The following is a 17,562-nucleotide window of genomic DNA, read 5'->3' on the forward strand; positions in this document are numbered from 1 at the left end:
TAGACCAGGGCAACAAAACATTCACGGATGCAGAAGACTTCTCTCAGAACAGGGGGGGGTGAGGTTCTAAGCCTCACCTCTGTTGATCCCCAATTTCTCACCTGATGGCTCCCCTGTGACTATGCCTGTCTTAGGTTGTTCCTCCCTTGAGGAATCTTACCCGTCTCTGGCTAACCAGTCATCTTCTGGGGCCATACAGGGAAATGTAAAGTTGGTAAGTGAGAGAAAAGCCTTATTGTTTGAAAGGTTAGCTTTTTACTTCTTTGCAGATTTATGCCCTGTGGCTTCTATGCCCAGCATTTGTCTTGAGGTATCTTTACCACTTGAAAGAATTATGATACTCGGTAAATTCAATATGTGGCACTAATTCTATTTAAGGGTTGTAATTGGGAAGGAAGAAGAAAAGCTATAGAAGTAGCAGGCGGAAGAAAACTTGGGAAGATTGATTATTTCTTTGACATATCTTCTTGTAGAGTAACATAAGCATGTATAGGTTTTAAACTACTAATTAAATTGCACACACACATTAACATAATAGGAGTACAGTTACATAACCAAAGCAGACCTATAATTACCAGCCATCTCCAGTGAAACCAAGAAAACCAGTTAGGCACCTTAGGCATTTGTGAAAACTTATCTATGATACAGTGGATACTGTCCAGCTGAACTTGAACAGTCTGAGAGAAATCAGACAAATTAAAACAACCCATTCCTGGGGACTGTTCACATCCCTTATGTTCTTTTAACAGTAAATAGTCTGTAGTTGTAAGATTTTGGAGCGCTACAATTTGCACTTCTCCTAATTCTTGGTTGAGTTCCAACAGTATAGATTCAGTCAAATTTGTTGTTTTACTGTATGCACAGTATGAGGGTTTCCCTTGCTCCAAATCTTTATTTGCCAGCTTAGATATCTCCTTCCTCATTCCCATGGCAAGTTCAGGAACTAATGGGATGAGTGCATCTACAGCTGTAGCAGTGCGTGGATCTTTGTTGGGGTTTTTTGATGATCATCTGCTGGCATGAGTCTTCCAGAGAGTGCTGATGTTGGAAGTCCTTTTTCATATCGTATCTTAGTTCATTTTCGGGGTAGCCCAATTAGGCTTTGATCTTCTGTATAAACGCAAACAGACCCTTTGCCTACACTTTTATATGCCCTTTGTACCCTTGTGTAGAACTCATTGGAGGTCACCACACAGGAACTGCTTTTTTTTTTTTTATCATTAATCTACATTTACATGATGAATATTATGTTTACTAGGCTCTCTCCTATACCAGGTCCCCCCTATAAACCCCTTTACAGTCACTGTCCATCAGCATAGCAAAAAGATGTAGAATCACTACTTGTTTTCTGTGTTGTACAGCCCTCCACTTTCTCCCACCCCCCCATGCATGCTAATCTTAATACCCCCCTTCTTCTTCCCCCACCTTATCGCTTCCTACCCACCCATCCTCCCCAGTCCCTTTCCCTTTGGTACCTGTTAGTCCATTCTTGAGTTCTGTGATTCTGCTGCTGTTTTGTTCCTTCAGTTTTTCCTTTGTTCTTATATTCCACAGATGAGTGAAATCATTTGGTATTTCTCTTTCTCCACTTGGCTTATTTCACTGAGCATAATACCCTCCAGCTCCATCCATGTTGCTGCAAATGGTAGGATTTGCCCTTTTCTTATGGCTGAGTAGTATTCCATTGTGTATATGTACCACATCTTCTTTATCCATTCATCTATCGATGGGCATTTAGGTTGCTTCCAATTCTTGGCTATTGTAAATGGTGCTGCGATAAACATAGGGGTGCATCTGTCTTTCTCAAACTTGATTGCTGCGTCCGTGGGGTAAATTCCTAGGAGTGGAGTTCCTGGGTCAAATGGTAAGTCTGTTTTGAGCATTTTGTTGTACCGCCATACTGCTTTCCACAATGGTTGAACTAATTTACATTCCCACCAGCAGTGTAGGAGGGTTCCCCTTTCTCCACAGCCTCGCCAACATTTGTTGTTGTTTGTCTTTTGGATGGCAGCCATCCTTACTGGTGTGAGGTGATACCTCAGTGTAGTTTTAATTTGCATTTCTCTGATAATTAGCGATGTGGAGCATCTTTTCATGTGTCTGTTGGCCATCTGTATTTCTTTTATGGAGAACTGTCTGTTCAGTTCCTCTGTCCATTTGTTAGTTGGGTTATTTGTTTTTTGTTTGTTGAGGCGTGTGAGCTCTTTATATATTCTGGACGTCAAGCCTTTATCGGATGTGTCATTTTCAAATATATTCTCCCATACTGTAGGGTTCCTTTTTGTTCTATTGATGGTGTCTTTTGCTGTACAGAAGCTTTTCAGCTTGATATAGTCCCACTTGTTCATTTTTGCTGTTGTTTTCCTTGCCCGGGGAGATATGTTCAAGAAGAGGTCACTCATGTTTATGTCTAAGAGGTTTTTGCCTATGTTTTTTTCCAGGAGTTTAATGGTTTCATGACTTACATTCAGGTCTTTGATCCATTTTGAGTTTACTTTTGTATATGGGGTTAGACAATGGTCCAGTTTCATTCTCCTACATGTAGCTGTCCAGTTTTGCCAGCACCATCTGTTGAAGAGACTGCCATTTCGCCACTGTATGTCCATGGCTCATTTATCAAATATTAATTGACCATATATGTCTGGGTTAATGTCTGGATTCTCTAGTCTGTTCTATTGGTCTGTGGCTCTGTTCTTGTGCCAGTACCAAATTGTCTTGATTACTATGGCTTTATAGTAGAGCTTGAAGTTGGGGAGTGAGATCCCCCCTATTTTATTCTTCTTTCTCAGGATTGCTTTGGCTATTCGGGGTCTTTGGTGTTTCCATATGAATTTTTGAATTATTTGTTCCAGTTCATTGAAGAGTGTTGTGGGTAGTTTCATAGGGATTGCATCAAATGTGTATATTGCTTTGGGCAGGATGGCCATTTTGATGATATTAATTCTTCCTAGCCACGAGCATGGGATGAGTTTCCATCTGTTAGTGTCCCCTTTAATTTCTCTTAAGAGTGACTTGTAGTTTGCAGAGTATAAGTCTTTCACTTCTTTGGTTAGGTTTATTCCTAGGTATTTTATTTTTTTTGATGCAATTGTGAATGGAGTTGTTTTCCTGATTTCTCTTTCTGTTGGTTCATTGTTAGTGTATAGGAAAGCCACAGATTTCTGTGTGTTGATTTTGTATCCTGCAACTTTGCTGTATTCCGATATCAGTTCTAGTAGTTTTGGGGTGGAGTCTTTAGGGTTTTTTATGTACAGTATCATGTCATCTGCAAATAGTGACAGTTTAACTTCTTCTTTACCAATCTGGATTCCTTGTATTTCTTTGTTTTGTCTGATTGCCGTGGCTAGGACCTCCAGTACTATGTTAAATAACAGTGGGGAGAGTGGGCATCCCTGTCTAGTTCCCGATCTCAGAGGTAATGACTTCAGCTTCTCGCTGTTCAGTATAATGTTGGCTGTGGGTTTATCATAGATGGCTTTTATTATGTTGAGGTACTTGCCCTCTATTCCCATTTTGCTGAGAGTTTTTATCATGAATGGATGTTGAACTTTGTCAAATGCTTTTTCAGCATCTATGGAGATGATCATGTGGTTTTTGTCTTTCTTTTTGTTGATGTGGTGGATGATGTTGATGGACTTTCGAATGTTGTACCATCCTTGCATCCCTGGGATGAATCCCACTTGGTCATGGTGTATGATCCTTTTGATGTATTTTTGAATTCGGTTTGCTAATATTTTGTTGAGTATTTTTGCATCTACGTTCATCAGGGATATTGGTCTGTAGTTTTCTTTTTTGGTGGGGTCTTTGCCTGGTTTTGGTATTAGGGTGATGTTAGCTTCATAGAATGAGTTTGGGAGTATCCCCTCCTCCTCTATTTTTTGGAAAACTTTAAGGAGAATGGGTATTATGTCTTCCCTGTATGTCTGATAAAATTCCGAGGTAAATCCATCTGGCCCGGGGGTTTTGTTCTTTGGTAGTTTTTTGATTACCACTTCAATTTCGTTGCTGGTAATTGGTCTGTTTAGATTTTCTTTTCCTTTCTGGGTCAGTCTTGGAAGGTTGTATTTTTCAAGGAAGTTGTCCATTTGTCCTAGGTTTCCCAGCTTGTTAGCATATAGGTTTTCACAGTAGTCTCTAATAATTCTTTGTATTTCTGTGGGGTCTGTCGTGATTTTTCCTTTCTTGTTTCTGATACTGTTGATTTGTGTTGACTCTCTTTTCCTCTTAATAAGTCTGGCTAGAGGCTTATCTATTTTGTTTATTTTCTCAAAGAATCAGCTGTTAGTTTCATTGATTTTTGCTATTGTTTTATTCTTCTCAATTTTATTTATTTCCTCTCTGATCTTTATTATGTCCCTCCTTCTGCTGACCTTAGGCCTCATTTGTTTTTCTTTTTCCAATTTCGATAATTGTGATATTAGACCATTCATTTGAGATTGTTCTTCCTTTTTTAAATATGCTTGGATTGCTATATACTTTCCTTTTAAGACTGCTTTTGCTGTGTCCCACATAGCTGGGGCTTAGTGTTGTTGTTGTCATTTGTTTCCATGTATTGCTGGATCTCCATTTTGATTTAGTCATTGATCCATTGATTATTTAGGAGTGTGTTGTTAAGCCTCCATGTTTTGTGAGCCTTTTTGCTTTCTTTGTACAGTTTATTTCTAGTTTTATGCCTTTGTGGTCTGAAAGGTTGGTTGGTAGGATTTCAATCTTTTGGAATTTACTGAGGCTCTTTTTGTGGCCTAGTATGTGGTCTATTCTGGAGAATGTTCCATGTGCACTTGAGAAGCATGTATATTCTGTTGCTTTTGGATGTCGAGTTCTATAGATGTCTATTATGTCCATCTGCTCTACTGTGTTGTTCAGTGCTTCCGTGTCCTTACTTATTTTCTGCCCAGTGGATCTATCCTTTGGGGTGATTGGTGTGTTGAAGTCTCCTAGAATGAATGCATTGCAGTCTATTTCCCCCTTTAGTTCTGTTAGTATTTGTTTCACATATGCTGGTGCTCCTGTGTTGGGTTCATATATATTTAGAATGGTTATATCCTCTTGTTGGACTGAGCCCTTTATCATTATGTAGTGTCCTTCTTTATCTCTTGTTACTTTCTTTGTTTTGAAGTCTATTTTGTCTGATATTAGTACTGCAACCCCTGCTTTTGTCTCACTGTTGTTTGCCTGAAATATGTCTTTCCATCCCTTGACGTTTAGTCTGTACATGTCTTTGGGTTTGAGGTGAGTTTCTTGTAAGCAGCATATAGATGGGTCTTGCTTTTTTATCCATTCTCTTACTCTGTGTCTTTTGATTGGTGCATTCTGTCCATTAACATTTAGGGTGACTAGTGAAAGATATGTACTTATTGCCATTGAAGGCTTTAAATTCGTGGTTACCAAAGTTTCAAGGTTAGCCTCTTTAGTCTCTTACTGCCTAACTTAGCTCGCTTATTGAGCTGTTATATACACTGTCTGGAGATTCTTTTCTTCTCTCCCTTCTTATTCCTCCTCCTCTATTCTTCATATGTTGGGTGTTTTGTGCTGTGCTCTTTCCAGGAGTGCTCCCATCTAGAGCAGTTCCTGTAAGATGTCCTGTAGAGGTGGTTTGTGGGAAGCAAATTCCCTCAGCTTTTGTTTGTCTGAGAATTGTTTAATCCCACCATCATACTTGAATGATAGTTGTGCTGGATAAAGTATCCTTGGTTCAAGGCCCTTCTGTTTCATTGTATTAAATATATCATGCCATTCTCTTCTGGCCTGTAGGGTTTCTGTTGAGAAATCTGATGTTAGCCTGATGGGTTTTCCTTTATAGGTGACCTTTTTCTCTCTAGCTGCCTTTAAAACTCTTTCCTTGTCCTTGAGCTTTGCCATTTTAATTATTATGTGTCTTGGTGTTGTCCTCCTTGGATCCTTTCTGTTGGGGGTTCTGTGTTTTCCCGTGGTCTGTTCGATTATTTCCTCCCCCAGTTTGGGGTAGTTTTCAGCAATTATTTCTTCTAAGATACTTTCCATCTCTTTTCCTCTCTCTTCTTCTTCTGGGACCCCTATAATACGGATATTGTTCCTTTTGGATTGGTCACACAGTTCTCTTAATATTGTTTCATTCCTGGAGATACTTTTGTCTCTCTCTATGTCAGCTTCTATGCGTTCCTGTTCTCTGGTTTCAATTCCATCAATGGCCTCTTGCATCCTATCCATTCTGCTTATAAACCCTTCCAGAGTTTGTTTCATTTCTGCGATCTCCTTTCTGGCATCTGTGATCTCCCTCCGGACTTCATCCCATCTCTCTTGTGTATTTCTCTGCATCTCTGTCAGCATGTTTATGATTCTTATTTTGAATTCTTTGTCAGGAAGACTGGTTAGGTCTGTCTCCTTCTCTGGTGTCTCTGTGATCTTGGTTTGCCTGTAATTTTGTCTTTTCATGGTGACAGAAATAGTTTGCAGAGCTGGGACGAGTGACGGCTGGAAGAACTTCCCTTCTTGTTGGTTTGTGGCCCTCCTCTCCTGGGAGAACAGCGACCTCTAGTGGCTTGTGCTGCGCAGCTGCGCACAGACAGGGTTTCTGCTTCCTGCCCGGCTGCTATGGAGTTAATCTCCGCTGTTGCTGTGGGCGTGGCCTGGCTCGGGCAGCTGCTCCAAAATGGTGGAGTCGCGTTGGAGGGGGAGCGGCCTGGAGGCTATTTATCTCCGTAAGGGGCCTCCCTGCTCCCTGCAGCCCAGGGGTTAGGGTGCCCAGAGATCCCGGATTCCCTACCTCTGGATTAAGTGTCCCATCCTGCCCCTTTAAGACTTCCAAAAAGCACCCGTCAATACAAAACAACAACCACAAAAAAAAAAAAAAAAAAATTTTAAATTAGAAACAAAAAAAAAAAATGGCCACTTGTTTATCTTTGTTCTCCAGCGCCAGCCTCAGGCATCTGCTCGCCGGTCTTGCTGCCCTGTTTCCCTAGTATTGGGGTCCCTATCCCTTTAAGACTTCCAAGAAGCGCTCGCCAAAACAAAACAGAAAAAAAAAATGGCCGCTCTCTTTTCTTATGTCCTCCAGTGCCAGGCCTCCAGTACCCGCTCACTGTTCTTGCTGCCCTGTTTCCCTAGTATCCAGGGTCTCCCGCGCATGCACTGTGTCTGCGCTCTGGCCCGGATGGCTGGGGCTGGGTCTTCGGCAGTCCTGGGCTCCGTCTCCCTCCCGCTCTGCCTGCTCTTCTCCCGCCGGGAGCTGGGGGGAGGGATGCTTGGGTCCTGCGGGGCCGGGGCTTGTATCTTACCCTCTTTACGAGGCACTGGGTTCTTGCAGGTGTGGATGTGGTCTGGATGTTGTCCTGTGTCCTCTGGTCTTTTTTCTAGGAAGAGTTGTCTTTGTTATATTTTCATAGATATATGTGGTTTTGGGAGGAGATTTCCACTGCTCTACTCACGCCACCATCTTGGCTCCAAGCCCCATATTGATTTTATATCCTGTAATGTTAATGAATTCATTTATTAGTTCTAACAGTTTTTTTTGTGGAGTTGTTGGAGTTTTCTGTATATAGTGTTGTGTCATCTTAAAGTAATAATAGTTTTACTTTCTTCTTTCCAATGTGGATGCCTTTATTTTTCTTGCCTACTTGCTGTGGATAGGAAATACAATACTATGTTGAATAAAATAGGAATAATGGGAATCTTGTCTTTTTACTTACCTTAGAGAAAAAGTCTTCAGCTTTTCACCTTTGAGTATGTATTAGCTGTGGGTTTGCCATATATAGCCTTTATTATGATGAGGTATATTCTCTCTTTTCCTGCATTGTTGAGAATTTTTATCTTAAATGGATTTTGAATTTTGTGAAATGCTCTTCTGTGTCTCTTAAGATTGTATGATTTTTATCTTTCACTTTGTTAATTAGGTATATCACATTGATTGGGTCTTGCAGGTGTTGAACCATCCTTGCATTCCTGGAAAAAATTCCATTTGAACCATGAGATTCACATACATCATACTATGTATAAAACAGCCTATTTTAAGTTGATAACTTAAATTTGAACACATTTCAAAACTCTACATTTATATTCCCCCTCTGTTTTATGCTTCTGACCTCATATTTTACATCTTTTTATTTAAGTATCCCTCAACTAAGGATTATAGTTTTAGTTAATTTTACTACTTTTGTCTTTTAGCTTTCATAGTAGCTTTATAGGTGATTAATCCAGTTACTTTACTATATATTTATCTTTTCCAGTGAGATTTTTGCTTTTGTATGTTTTCTTTTTATGAAGTAGTATCATTTCTTGCCTGCTTAAAGGAGTTCCTTTAACATTTCTTATAAGACCAGTTTAATAGTTATAAACTCCTTTAGCTTTTGTTTCACTGGAAAACTTTTCTTTCTCCTTCAATTCTGAATGACAACCTTGCTAGGTAGAGTATTCTTGGTTGTAAGTTTCTTCCTTTCAGCACTTTGAATATTCATGCCACTCCCTTCTGGATTGCAAAATTTCTGCTGAGAAATCTGGTAATAGCCTTATAGAGTTTTCCTTGTATGTAACCATTTGCTTTTCTCTTCCTGCTTTAAGATTCTCTATATTTAACTTTTGATATTTTAATTACAATGTGTCTTGGTGTGGAGCTCTTTGGACACATCTTTTTTGGGATTTTCTGGGCTTCCTGGTTCTGGATGCCTGTTTCCTTCCCCATGTAGGGAAGTCTTCAGCCATTATATCTTCAAGTAAGCTTTAAGTCTCTTTCTCCCTGTATCAGTCAATATCCAGTCAGAAGATAGAAATCAGAGTAATCTTAATAGAAAATAGGATAAAAAGAGTTATTAAATAGTAATGAGGACTCTAAGAAATACAGATGTAGCATGTATATAGAAAACATACTTCTTTCTAGGACTGAGTATCCAAGGCAGAGTACCCAAGGAAGGAACAAATTGGAAAGAGATTCTCCTAATTCCACTTAAGGCTGAGATTAAGATTTTGCTAGAGAGGGTATGTTTCTCTAGACAGTGGAAAAGTTCTTGAGGTGCCATAGGCCTAAGTAGATAATGAGAAAACTGCCTACTGGGCTGTCAACAAACCTTGCAGGAATGTGCCCTCTGGGGTGCTGAAGATGGAACAGGATGGGATGTTTTCCCCTGGAGTTCTGCTGAAACCCAACAAGATGCCACCTACTGAGTTTCCTGGAAAACTCTATAGAAAGGGGACAGGCAGCTAGCTGTACATAGGGGTATTCTCAAAATTGCTAGGGGCTGGATGAGCTGCCAGCAGAACTCACCAGGAGTTCCTACTAGATCACCTGTGAGATTTATTGGAAAGTCAGCTGGTGGGCCTTCAGAAATTGTCAACAACCCCCTGGGGAGGTAACTGAACTCCCTTGGAAGCTGCTTGGGAGGGTGGTGGAACTCACTGTAATGCCACCACGCAGGCTCCATTGAAATTTGGTGGGGGAGCTGCATGAGTCAGGACCCAGAACAGAAGAATAAACACAAAACAAGGGAGAGAGGTCCCTTCTTTCTGCAGTGTTTCTCCATAGCACTCACTGGCAAAGCTTAATGTTATGGCGAAGGAGAAGTATTTATGGAGTCCAGTTCAGTATCACAAAGCAGGACGATGAAGGGAGGATTTAAGCTGACAAACAATAAATTTCTAGCAGATAGAAGGGCTTTATTTTTTTTGTGAAGGAAAATAAGGGTAGAGAGAGATTTTTGATTACCATTTCCATTTTTGTTAATGTTTGGCTATTGGCCATATTTAATTTAGTTTGTTACAACATTGGCATTTAATCTTTTCCTAGAAATTTGTCTGTTACAGCTAGGCTGTGAACTTTATTGTTGAACAGTTTTCCAAATATTCCCTTCAAAGTAGTATTTTTTAAATGATGTATTAAAAATTCTGTTTGTATCTTTTATTTTTTGTATAGTCTGTATTTACTATTTCTCGTATGTATTGCTACTGGTTTTCAAACTGGCCCCTATACACAGAAGGCAAGGAGAGACTGATGAAAGAGGCAGACCACTCCGGATGGGCAGATGGAAGGTTTAATAAGAAGGGAACTTACACATGAGGCTTGTTTTGGGTGGCTCCAAGACCAGTAGATTTCTGCACCCACCTGCCAGAATTTAAGATTTTAACAGTTTAATAAAGGCCTTAACTGGGTTCAGCCATGTACAGCAGTCAGATCATCTTAATACCTTATTCTCTCAAGTCGGCATCCTTGGGGATGCAGCTCCACTGTAAGAATGGTGGGAAGAGTGTACATTCCAAGGATAAGGGAGGGAGTGAGGAACCTGTAATTGCCTGGGCCCAGCTCACGTGGGTCAGCCAGTGGTCACATCCTCGTGGTGCCCATCTTCCAACAGCTGCAGAGGTTATTAGTGATCACCAGAACAATGCATGTGCTTTCCCATGTTCCCAGCCTCATTACCATTTAGGATGAGGCCATGTGACTATCGTTGGTCCAAACCAAAAAAAAGTGAACAGAGAATGTTACTTTCAGATCAAGGAAGTTAAGAGCCTGTGTTCCTCATTCTTCTCTTTCTTCTGCCACAGCTTCCATGGATCCCTGATCGCTGCTTAAGGAAAGTTACTCCATGGATTCAACTGACCAACAGTTGTGAAGTAAGCAAGAAATCAACATTTATGATATTATGCTGGTGAGATCTAGGGCTTTGTTGTGTCAGCTATCCTTATATTATCCTGACTGAAATACCAATGTTTCCTCTTTCTCTCTCTCTTTCTCTCTCTCTCTCTTTTTCTCATTCTCCTTCATCAGTCTTTCTGCAGGCTTATCTACTTACAGAGTCTTTTCAAAAGAAAAATCAGCTTTTGGATTAGTATAGCACAGTTGATAAAAGCACAGATTATAAATCAAGCTCTGCTCCTTATTAGCTTTGTGATCCTGGGAAAGCTGTATAATCTTTCTGTGCACTGCTTTACTCAACTATAATATTAGAATGAATAATTTTACCTATCTCTAAGGGTTGTCATGAGGATTGAATGAGTCAATATATGTAAAGTACTTAGAACAGCCCTTAGCATACAGTATATGCTGTAAACATGTTAGCTGTTATTGTTATCTGTATTTTTTCTCTACTTTATTAATTTCTGTTTTTATCTTCATTGCTTCTTTCTCTCTTCTTCAGATTTATTCTCTTGTGTTTTTTTTTCCCTTAGCACTTCGGGGAATATTTAGCTCATGTATTTATAACCTTTCTTGTCTTATGATAAATAATTTTAGAATATAAGCTCCTCACAGTACTGCCTTTACTGGTTCCCAGAAATTTTTACATAGAGTACTTTTATTCACACTCAGCTATAAATTTGGTATTTCACTTATAAATTTTAATCCAAGTGCTTCACAGTTGTATGTTTTTTTGGTTTATGGCTCTTTTGAATTTCTATAAGACTATATTTGGTTTTGGTTTCTAATTTTATTGAGTAATACTTAGAAAACTCTCTAAGATAATGTTTCTTTACAACTTATTGAGGGCTTTTTGTGATTCTGTACTTGATTGAATTGTGTGAATATTTCATGTGTACTTTGGAAGAAAAAGTGTGCTCACTGGGTATAAAGTAGCTTATATGTCTTTTGGTACATAGTTATTAATTATCATGTATATTAATTTTTAATTTGTTTCCTTGAGCTATCTGTTTCTGACATACAGGTTTTTAAATCTCTAACAACAATTACTAATTTGGCTATTTCTTCTCATAGTTAATCAATTGCTTTCAGAGATTATGTGTATATATTCTATGTGCTAATATATTATGATATATTATATACTTATTATCATCTCTTTTGGGTCTTTTCTTTTTGTCAGCTCACATACAAAGTAAATACAAAGTAAACTTATATTTGTAATGATTTTTTGCTTTAAATTCTATTTAGTCTGAAACTAATGGTCCTGCACCATGTTTCTTTTAGCCACATTTGCCTGGTTATTTTTCACTCTTTTTTTTTCCATTTTAAATGCATTAAGTGTTGCATATAAGATTATGATTTGATGGAAAGAGAACACGTACATACCTTCTAAAAAAATGTGATTTATAAATTCCTTATGTAATGAGAGTATCGGAACTTAATGGAAGGAAGGTGGTAAATAAACCAGGAACAGAAGCATATCTTTGAATGACTGTTTTCCTGCTTTGTTTCTATGTAGTGTACTGCTGCAAGCGACACTTTCCATGAAGCCTATGTCCGTCCAGGGTTCAGTAAAATGCCATATTTTTATTGCATATCTGTCTTTTTATTTCAGGCTTACAATGCAACTCCAGAACAGCTTATGCTAGAAATCATTTTACTTTATGAGAAAGCATAGAAACATACAGTTTTCTTGATTCTTGAACTAAATTTAGCACCAGAGAGACCAGATTTTTATCAATGCAGGGGTGGGATGGTGTCCTTGAAAAACACTTTTACTTTCAGATTTCTAGTGTTCTGAAGAATCCCGTCTTATTCAAACTATTCCTTGGAAATAATTTATGGCCACAGCTCTTTCTCAGTATTAGTCAGGATGAGGCTATTTCAGTATGTGATTACAAATAAAAACCCAAAGAATGTAACAATGATTTATCATTTTTCACTCACATCATAGTTTGATGTGGGAAACATGGATCTTTGTGATTCTGCTCCAAAAGATGATTCAGGGAAATAGGCTGCTATAAAAGCTGTAACACATGGCTCTTCAGTTGATCTAGCAGAGGAAAGGTGAATTAGAGCATCATATTTTTAAGGGCAAGGCTTGAAAGTAACTTACATCACTTCTGGCCAGTTAGCACAGTCCAGAACTCATACATCCCCAAAGCAGCAGTCAGGGAGACTGGGCAATGCCTTCTTTCTGTCTGCCCAAGAAGAGGAAATGGTGGTGAACACTTAGCATTGCTCCTGTCAAATGATCTAATTGAAATCTTTCTCTTTTGATTGGTATATTTAACCCAGTTAAATTTATTATAAATTTCAGCTATTTCTGAAATTTTATTTCATGTGGTCTATTTATTATACTTTCTATTGCCTTTTATCTTTCTCTTTTACTAACTTCCATAGATAAACTAAATTTATCCTGGTAATTTCAAGGTCTAATGTTCTGCTTTAATTTTGTTAGTTACCCCTAACTGATTAAACCTTGTAGTTATTTTTTTTTTCTTAAGTTTGTCAATTTTTGTCTTCCCTTCACGTAAAGCTCTTTTTTATTGCCTTTTGGCTTTTTCCTTGGTTCTTCTAACCACCACACAACTATCTCTTCGAAATGGACCTTAATAAACATTATTCACCTTAATAATTTGGAGAGAATATGTCATTGGTTATTCCCTCCAAATTATTAAGGTGTATAATGTTCATTAAGGTCTTTTTTACTTCTGAAATGTTACTGCTTTCATTGTCTCACTGTTGTAGTACTTACTTAAGACTTCTTTCAGAAAGTTAAATTTCTGAGAAACTCATTAATTAGAATATTTGTATTTCACCCTCCTATTTAAGTAATAATTCAGCTAGTTATAATATCCTATATTTTTAATTCCTTTCTTTTGCGACTTTGTTATTATTATTCCTTTATTTTTCATCTCAGGCATACATAGTTATTGTCATTTCCTTTCAGGTGATCTGCTTTCACTCATGGAATTTTTTCCTCTCTCATTTGATTATATTTGCATTTAATAACTAGTTATAGCTTTTACTTGACTAATATCTGTGAATTTACTTAATCTGATTCTTACATATTTCTTTAATTTGGGGATATTCCTAATCATTTATTTACAGATTTCCTCCCCTTTAATTCTTTTCCCAGATTTTATAATGCTTATTATAAGAATGTGAACAAATCTTTTCCTGTCCTTTATATTGCTTAACTTTAAAAATGAGTCTTTTTCACCTAATACTGTATTTTTGTCTTCCAAGAGAGTCCTAGACATTATAATTTCAGCTCAGTTTTTCATTTTTGAATGGGATGTATTTTTTTATTATTCAGCCTATCTATTCAGCTTTTTATTTCAACAATCCTATTTTTATACCACTTATTTCCAATTAGTTCTTTTCTATAATCACTTATTTCTCCTTGGCATTTCCAATATCCTTACTTCTCTCTTTAAGCACTGTAGTGTGAATATTTAAAATTCCTATTTCTTTCACCTGCATCTATTCTGCCTCAACCAGAAAGATTGCTTTGTATATTAGTTTTTTTTTTAATAGTTGTGATCTTTATTTCTGTTTTTCCTCTCTCTTTTTCATATTCTACTGGGAATACCTGTTTTTGTGGTTGATGATGTGAGCTTGGGGGATGTAGTTAATCATAAGCCTTACTTCAAGGTGTGTTGAGGAAATGGGAACAAGGGATAGTGTTTATGAGTGAAGAACCTTTGGAGTTACCATCTCGGCCCAGGTAATCTTCATTTAACTACACTATCCCATACTCTGAGGAACATTCCTTGTTCCTTTTGAATGTTGTTTTGTCCATCCCACATGTTGATTCTCCACACTGTCAAATCATGGGGTGTTTGTGGAAATAAAAGAAATAAGAAACTTTTGAGTCAGATCCAAATCACACTGACCAAAAACAATAGGTATTTATTTAGGTCATGAATCTGTGGGCCAGCAATCTAGTCTGTACAGCACTCTGGTCTGAAAGGAAATAGCTCCCATGTGTGGGTATGGGCTGTCTGTCAGTGGGTGACTGTCGCATCTGTGGGCTGCTGGCTGGAGGGACTTGACTTTGCCCCTTCCCCCTGAGTCTCCTATATCCTTCCAGCAGGCTAGCCTAGTCATGTTCTCACAGAACAGGAAGAAATGCAAGAGCTAGGCCAATCCCTGGACCCATACACTCTTCAAGTTTCTGTGCATGTCTCATTTGTTAATATTCCTTTGTCTAAAGCAAGTCACATGGTCAAGCCTGCTGTCAAAGTGTGTGGGCACTGCAAAGTCACACACATGAATATAGGGGAAGGTTAGAATACGGCCTCTGCATGTTTATAATAAAACTATTAAAAAGTGAGTAAAAGCTTTGGTGAAAAAAGATAGATATTTATTTATAGTCCTTATGGTAATATGCCAAGCACTTTCTAGTATAATATGTGTTATTATCCTTTACCTTTACCAGCCTTCCAGAACATTCTTGACTCTAGAAACTCTTATATTTGGAAGCATTCAGATATTACTCAACCTTCCTGGAATCATAAAAGTTTCTCTGCACCTTAGAATTCCCTAGTTGTAGACTGAAAGTACTCAGGATTTCAAAATTTTCTCCATGTATTTGGGAGTTTAAAATGCTTACCGTGGTTGAATTCAGTTTGACTAGCAGATGCCATAATCTAATGCTTGTTATGCTCCAAATCGAGAAATTCTTCAATGTTGCAGTTCTTGTAAAATAAATCCATTTTTTATACCCTTCACCTATTTTGCCCCCCTGTCTTTTTGCTATTGAATAGTCTAAGTTTAAATTTATGCATAAAAAGTTTAGTTTTGGTATTGCTTTTTATATTAGTAAACTTTGGTGCTGTAATAGCTCCTAAATCATGATCACACTCAATACTGAGAAAAACTGATGGTGCATGGAGGGGAGATTCCTTTGTCTAGAAGAAAGCAGAGCATCACTGAATTATAAAAAATTGTACTCTCTTTATCCAGTTAAGTCACTTATTTCACTACTGGATCAGCATATCACTGATAGGCAATAATATTGATATTAAAATTGTTAGAGGTAGTAAGTCCACTATCACTGGAGATATTCAAGCAAAAACTTTAGTTCTTGCCTGGGATCTTGGAGTAGGGATGTAGGAATTAGACTAGACTAGAAAATTTTGAAATTTTTACCCCAGCTCTGAGACTACAATTAACTCAAATTAGAGTTTGTATTTCAAAGATATGAACATTATTATGTCCTGTTAATGTCCCCAATACTTCACAGTTAAGCTCTGCAGTGGCTCACCTGTGTGCTCACACATTGCAATCTCAGCAGAATTAAGGCACACACACTTGCTAAGAGTCAGAAACCAATTTAAAGACTGTGTATTCTCACTTCCACGACCTGCATATGACTTCGATAAATAAGAATTTTTGCCTTAGTAAATAAAAGTTGCAGATAAAATACTGATTTTTTCCCTTTGTATTTTCTTAAAATAGAGTAGAAAATTTGCCTTTCCTTCCACTAAGTTCAGTGTGGCAGATTGGCATTATTTCTAGGGTGTAATGAAAATTATTTGCAGAGAAGAGGAGAGTTGGGCAGGCAAGCTTTTTAAAAAATAGTCTCATTCGGTTATTTAGTTCAATATTAGTTACTAAGAGCCTATGTGGTGGATAAAACTGGGAACAGGAAAAACAAAGATGAATAAAATCTGCTTCTTGTCCTTGAGGAATTTAAAAACTTATTGGAGAGGTAAATAAGGGATTAGATACTACAATATTGAAAAAAACTGTGTTTAATTATATATGCAGTGCAATGGGAACACAAAGGGGGACAATCAGCATGGAGGTTAGGAACAGGTTTTTGGAGCAAATGAAATCGAGCTGACTAATGAATGATGAGGAGGATGAGAGGTTGTAAGCTTTTGTGTATAGAACACTGAACCCAATGATCAAACACCTGTTCTTTAGAAGCATATTTGATGTTATATGAAAATTGGTGACCTATTAGGCCATAAAGCAAGTCTCAACCAATTTTAAAGAATTAATACCCTATAGATCATGTAATACAATTAGGTTAGCCTCAATACAAAAAGAAAAAAAAACCCTAGGAAACTCATGGTTTTTGGAAATTAAGAAACACATGGGAAAATTATTCATGGATCAAAGAAGAAATCAAAAAGCGAATTTAACTTATTTTGAATCAGATGATAATGAAAGTTCTATATGTATCACAACTTGTGGGATGCACCTAGAGCAGTATTTGGAAGAAAATGTGTAGCTTTCAATTTTAATATTAGAAATGTAGAAAATGCTGAATATAATATAATAGCATCCCACTAAAGAAGTTAAAAAGTAAATAAGGAATCAGTATCACACAAAAGGAGGCAATAATAAAATAGAAAGTATCAATAAACTCAAAAGATGTTTCTTTACTGTGATAGGCTGCAAAATGCTACCCTCCCCCCACCAGGATATCCTCATCCTTGTCCCTGGAATCTGTGAATATTACCTCACATGGCAGAAGGCTTTGCAGGTGTGATTAAGTTAAGAATCTTGAGACTGTAAGATTATCCTGAATTATCTGGTCGTGCCCTAAATATAATAATCATAGGGTCCTAAGGAAGACAAAGTCAAAGGAGAAAAGTAATGTGACAGCAGCAGCAGGGACGGCATGATGTAGCCAAGGGCGATGCTTAATTTCATGCATCAGCTCGCTGGGCCGTGGAGTGCCCAGATGTTTGGTCAAGCATTATTCTAGGTGGGTCTGTGATGTTTCTGGATAAGATCGATGTTTGAATCCACAGATTCAGTAAAACATTTCGTGCCCTACTCTATGTAGGCCTCAACTAATCAATTGAAGACCTCAAAAAAAAAAAAAAAAGGCCAAGAGGGAACTCTTCCTGCCTGACCTGTTAAGCTAGGACATTATCTTCTCCTGCCTTTGGATTTGAACAGAGACATCGGCTTTTCTGTATCTTAAGACTGCCGGC

General features: G+C 37.9%; 1 protein-coding gene across 3 annotated transcripts in view; it reads left to right on the forward strand.

The window, feature by feature from the left end:
- Positions 1-17,562, forward strand: part of LRATD2 (LRAT domain containing 2) — a 263,088-nt gene that overhangs the window by 189,638 nt on the left and 55,888 nt on the right. The window contains exon 6 of one of the 3 annotated variants that reach the window (XR_005025881.2): positions 10,510-10,578. The gene's annotated coding sequence lies outside the window, so the exon portion shown is untranslated. Of the gene's footprint in view, positions 1-10,509; positions 10,652-17,562 lie in introns of those variants that run through there. The other 2 variants (XR_008996157.1, XR_005025887.2) reach the window with 2 other exon arrangements.

The sequence above is a fragment of the Manis pentadactyla genome, chromosome 3, assembly GCF_030020395.1.
Source record: "Manis pentadactyla isolate mManPen7 chromosome 3, mManPen7.hap1, whole genome shotgun sequence".
In the NCBI taxonomy this organism is placed as follows: domain Eukaryota; kingdom Metazoa; phylum Chordata; class Mammalia; order Pholidota; family Manidae; genus Manis; species Manis pentadactyla.